This window comes from Rhinopithecus roxellana, chromosome 17 (assembly GCF_007565055.1).
Source record: "Rhinopithecus roxellana isolate Shanxi Qingling chromosome 17, ASM756505v1, whole genome shotgun sequence".
Taxonomy (NCBI): domain Eukaryota; kingdom Metazoa; phylum Chordata; class Mammalia; order Primates; family Cercopithecidae; genus Rhinopithecus; species Rhinopithecus roxellana.
The window spans coordinates 14,530,656-14,536,655 of NC_044565.1; the positions used below are offsets into that span (position 1 = coordinate 14,530,656).

Genomic DNA, 6,000 nt, shown 5'->3' on the forward strand with positions numbered 1-6,000 from the left:
ATAATTCCCATAGTACTTCCCCAAATGGATCTATTGCTGATATGATTTGACTGTGTCTCCACCCAAATCTTACCTTGAATTGTCATAACCCCCATGTTTCAAGGGTGGGACCAGGTGGAGATAATTGAATCATGGGGGCAGTTTCCCCCATACTGTTCTTGAGGCAGTGAATAAGACTCATGAGCTCTGATGGTTTTATAAATGGGAGTTTCCCTGTCCAAGCTCACTTGCTTGCTGCCATGTAAGATGTGACTTTGCTTTTCATTTGCCTTCTGCCATGATTGTGAGGCCTCCCCAGCCATGTGAACTGTGAGCCCATTAAACCTCTCTCCTTTATAAACTACCCAGTCTTGGGTGTATCCTTATGAGCAGCATTGAGAACACAATAATCCAATTGTCACTTACTTAGGGAAGGGCATACTTGGAAACAGAAATACACAAACATTTTGAGGATAACTGGACACAGAAATTAGACTGATACTCTATTCAGGGTCCAAAATTATCATTAGGCTCCCTAATGGAAAAAACATAAGGAAACAGATAATAAATGAAGTTCTGATGCATGCTGAGGCCTCAGTGTGTCTGCTCTATCCACAAACTTAACTGGCAGTTATTTTTCCATGTACACAAAAGCATATTGAAAATGAACTATAAAGAATTTGGTGGAACTCAAAAATTGGTCACTGTCCTGTATAAGAGCTGCTGTAGAAATGGAAGCTGTGTAACTGCCTCTCTTCATTGCCAGTCAGATAGTAAATCACAATCAATATTCTATCCTGGAGGGAATAGTGGAAATTATATCTACCTGTAAAGCATAAGGGAAGCTTCTGGCCAAGATGATGTAGGATAAACTTTCCTTGTGAAGTAAACTCAAAATGGGGGGGAAATGATATGAAACAACAATCTTCAAAACAAGATATATCAAAAAACAAAGAAAAGTCTTCCCTGAGATATAGGAAATAAAAGAGAGAGCCCTAAAATTGTCCAAATGCATTGTCTTAAGAGAGTTTCCAGGACACAGCACAAGAAAACAGAATCTAAAAAGAGTCACGCAGACTCTCTGAGTTGAGAATATGGAAGTGGAATCCAGGGAGACCAAGGAGGATAGACTTTGTAACAGAAAGAAAGAGGAGCATGGAGAGGTTATTCTAGTGATATTCAGAGAGAGAAGTCCATAGACCTGCAGAAGGTCTTTCTTGAGTATTTGACAGAATAATGATCAACACGAGGCAGAACTGTAGAGGATGAGCAGAAGCAGAGGCTAGAGAGGCAAGTTTGCCATGAGTGGTGCCAGCAAATCTTGAGGAAGGAGAAGAAGAGGAGTGAAACCCCTGAAGAAACAATATAGAAACTGAAGGAGATAGAGAAGATAGTAATCAAGAAAAAGGAGTTTCTGGAGCAGATGATTCAACATGAATTGTTTATTAGCAGCACTGAGAACAGACTATCAAAGAACCATGGTTTCAAGAATAAGAAAGCTGCTCTGCGGGCTTTACAGAGGAAGAAAAGATTGGAACAGCAGCTGGCACAAATTGATGGAACATTATCCCCCCCTGGAGTTTCAGCATGAAGCCGTTGAGAATGCCACTACCAATGCAAACATGCTTCGTACCTTGTAGTTAGCTGCCCGAGGCATAAAGAAGGCCTACCAGGACCTGGACACTGGCAAGGTAGATGAACGGATGGATGACATCACAGACTAGCAGGAGGTGGTCCAGCAGATCTCAGATGCATTTCTTGACCTGTGGGTTTTGGAGAAGATGTGGGTGATTGTGAACTGTTGGAGGAACTAGAGAAGCTGGAGGAAGAATTGACCCAAGAATTGTTAAATATGGGGCAACAAGGAGGAAGTGAACCCCAGTCAAATGGCTAGCGTATCCTCTACACTATCTGCCTTCCTGGGAGGGTCAGCTCCCCCAAAGCAGATGAAGACAAAGAAGCACTAAAGCAGTGGCTGCGTGGGAATCCTGATGAGTCTGGCTGGTAGTGTTGTTCACCTTTCCCTAAGTGCCAAGTGCTGAACAAAAGGAGCATAACTTTTGGAGGAAATCCTGCTGAGGCTGGTAGTATGACCTTCCCTGAGAAAAGGGTCTTTGCCTTTTCAGCCCTGGCTCAATTCTGAAGAAGAAACTTGCTGTAGAAGGAGGACCCGAGGTCCCTTCTATTTGAAAGCAGTTGCAATATAAACATGCGCATAAAAGAAAATACCTGAGATCTTGGAAAGAGCCACCAGGAAAGACAGAGGGAACAGTATCCAATACTCACATATGGCGCCCATCACCCAGAACTGCAAACTTTATAATCCTTGGGATACTGAATAAACTAATCAGAAGCTTTCTGTCTAAGTAGTAACATAGCTAGTAATGGATTTTAAAAAGTAAACTCAAAAGGATCAAATATCTTCCAAATAACTATATCCCAAAACAAACCACAATAATATATATAGGAATATAAAAAATCCATCACCCAAAGACATAAAATTTCAAATTTCTGACATTAAAAGAATGCTAGGCATGCAAAAAGATAGAAAAATATGATACATAAGAAGTAGAAAATTATTATATCAACATCAACCTATAACAGACACAATTGTTCAAATTGGCAGACACTACAAAAGGTAAAATGCATACCTAGAGGAAGACCTTATGAACTCACTCCTTCCCTATCCCTGTCTTTAAAAAGAGGGGAAAAAGATAGAAGGAAGTATGCCTAGGACAGTTTCACCTAGATATTAAGGAAGGTACTAGACGTAATAGGTGTCCTGATTGAGTCTTTTCATAGTCTCACATATCTATCTTCATAGAAAGAGGCCAGATCCAATATTTCACTTCAGACTTTGTAGGGGTAAAGGGAAACATTTTTTACTTTCTGAAGGTTTGCTAACAAAAGATCAATAGAAAGGTATACAAAGTTTATTAATGTGCACCCATATGCATAGGGGGGTCATACAAAATATTAACTCAAAGAGGAACCAGATATTTGATGTTTAAATATTCCCCTCGTAGGAGAGAAATCCATGAAACTGGGAGGTGGAAAGCAAATTTCATGGTGAGAGGTAGAGCTGCACAAAAACAAAGCTTGTCTTATTATACAGAGTTCCTCAGGTAATCGTTTGGAACTTCCCTTAGAACAGATGAAAAGTCTTTCCGGCATAGCGATGACTCCCAGTCTCTTTTCTTCTGTGGCTGATATTTCCTGATTATTCAATAAGATCCTTAGGGAGAGGATTTAAGGCAACTGCATTTATTTTGGAAAGAATCTTTCTTGATCAGATAAGAAAATTTCCAGAGAGAGTCCCTCTCTATCAGGAGAATGAGACAAGTCTGTAGGACCTTGATTCTGAGGCAGCTTGCAAGGCCTCTCAGCATGTCAAAATGCCAGTTATGAAGATATCACTTTCTGAGCCCAAACTGCTTAAATGTAGAAGTGGGACAATCAAATTTATTGGTCTGCTTTGGGTTTTGTCTGCTGATGAATAACTAGTCTAGGAATACAATCTCACTCTATCATTCTTCCCAAATTATTTGCCATTGTAGTCCATATACTTAGCCTGGAATATCTGATGGCAGATTACTTATTTGCAACTATTTTAGACATTTTTAACTCTGCTGTCCAAATATACACTAATTATAACACAACTTTGTATAATTCTATATATTATGTATATTATACATAAACGTGTGTGTGTGTATATATATATCTATATTTCCCACATTACTGTTAGAGTCTGCTTATTTGCTTATTAGAACCTTCTGCACTTTCTTTTTTTTTTTTTTTTTTGAGACGGAGTATCGCTCAGTCGCCCAGGCTAGAGTGCAGTGGCGTGATCTCGGCTCACTGCAAACTCCACCTCCCAGGTTCACATCATTCTCCTGCCTCAGCCTCCCGAGTAGCTGGGACTACAGGCGCCCACCACCACGCCTGGCTAATTTTTTGCATTTTTAGTAGAGCATGGGGTTTCACCGTGTTAGCCAGGATGGTCTCGATCTCCTGACCTCGTGATCCGCCCACCTTGGCCTCCAAAGTACTGGGATTACAGGTGTGAGCCACCGCGCCCAGCCTTGCACTTTCTTGAAATAGACTGAAATTTGTTTCTTTGTCTACCCTAGAGCTATTAGTGGCTAGCCAGAGTAACACTGGAGGTGGTTTTCATTGGGTATTTTATACTTAAAATTCTTCATAGTTACTGTGGTCTCTGGGTTTTAACACATACCTAAATAAGAACACAGTTCCCAAAAAGAAAAGGAACATAAATACAGAAAAAAATGATAAATAATTTTCTGTATTTGGAATCAGCTAAATGACACATTTTGCATCTCTGCATTTAGATGTTTTCAGATACCATCAGATTATAGCAGTCTAAAAATGAGAAGCAACTTGCTCAGAAGAAATGTGAGGTTCTGAAGACATAAAATACAAAGAAAAAAGTCATTCTATTGTAGAGTTAAAGAAGTCAAAATTTAACACTTTCATTCTTCATGTTAGAAAATAATTAAAATGACCAATTGAAAGTAATGCACCCAGCCAACACAGGCTGGAAGTCAGCAGTCATTTTCTCAGTCTAGCTAAACTTTATCCTTACCTGTGTAGCTAAACTTTATCCTTACTTTTATCCTTACCTGAGAATAAGATATCCTTACCTTATTCTCACATGGCTCCCAGCCTTTATTTATTGTATGGACTTATTCTCACATGGCTCCTGGGCCTTTATTTATTGTATGGACCCTGTAGTGCTTTTCCTCTTTTCAATTAATTATTTTATAATTTCACCAAAATTAAATTCCATTTGAATTTTTACCTCTTCCAGTGAGTCATTCACCATCATTTCATCCCAGTCCCATAGTGATTGCTTGTTTCTCTGAGTTCCTCTTGGTAGAATTAGGCAATTAACTACTCTCTAGCTGTGACATCTAGCTACATTTATCTCCACATCTAAGGAGAACTCTTTATCTCGAATTCCTTCCTTAATCTCCCATAGCTAAGATTCTCCAAAATTAAAATTTTAAATATCAACAAAGGTTACTGATTCATTGATACAATTTTTTTGGATCTCTTTGTCATTTGCACCCATTTTTAATTTTTAAATTTTCTGTTTATTTTCCTCTACCTGTAATTATTCAAGGCTCTTCTTCCTTTGACTGTACCTAAAATGAACATATTCTTGAATAAACCATGCATAAAAAATGGGGACAGTTTATTACTGCAGCATAATTCAGCTTTCCTGACTGGTACGGTAGTTGTGAACATCTCATTCAGTAATGAAGAACATAGGAGTTGACATCTATTGGAGAGACTACAGGGGAGATCTCTAATACCTGTTATTGGAAGAAAAAGAGTAAATCAATTTTTAAACTAACTCTATTTGATTACAAAGTGCACTGGAGTGTAGATGATGTAAGATTGTCTTAAGCAGATCTTTCTCAATTATTGGAAAAACAGTTCCTGCCAATGCTCGGCTTTTAAAGTATCTTAATATCAAGGGGCCTAAGCAAATTTGTCATTCAATTCATTAACAAATGAGATGACAATGCCTTTCATCTGCTATGTAGTGACCAAGAAATCTTAAGTATCAATATCCAATAGTATCTTCTCAATTTCACTTACCATTCTTGGCAGAGTGGAATGGGGATGAAATTGCCTTCACACTTTTAAAGGCAAAAGTATAAACAATGTTTCCTGGAGAGTAGAAATATGAGAGAAACTAAGGGAAATGTTGTCACACTTTGAAACCTCAAAGCACAGGATAAGTCTGTTCTTTCACGTAACTTTCATCTTTAGGATTTGAGATAACCAAAGGCAGTATCAAAGGAATGCTATGGTTTATGCACCAGATTTACCACCTCGGAAGCTAAAAACATCTTTAAGAGGTAGATAAGATTTTTTTAATGTTTAATTATTTATTGATGCATTGTAATGTAGAAGTTAAGACTTGAGGTCCTGATATCAGACAACCTAGGTTTTAATCTCTGTTTCACTATTTCTGTGCATCTCTGAGCATGT

The 6,000-nt window shown here is 38.4% G+C and overlaps 1 pseudogene; it reads left to right on the forward strand.

The window, feature by feature from the left end:
* The window catches only part of LOC104653908, a 47,194-nt pseudogene extending 45,321 nt beyond the window's left edge, over positions 1 to 1,873 (forward strand).
* Positions 1,874 to 6,000: the final 4,127 nt, after the last annotated feature.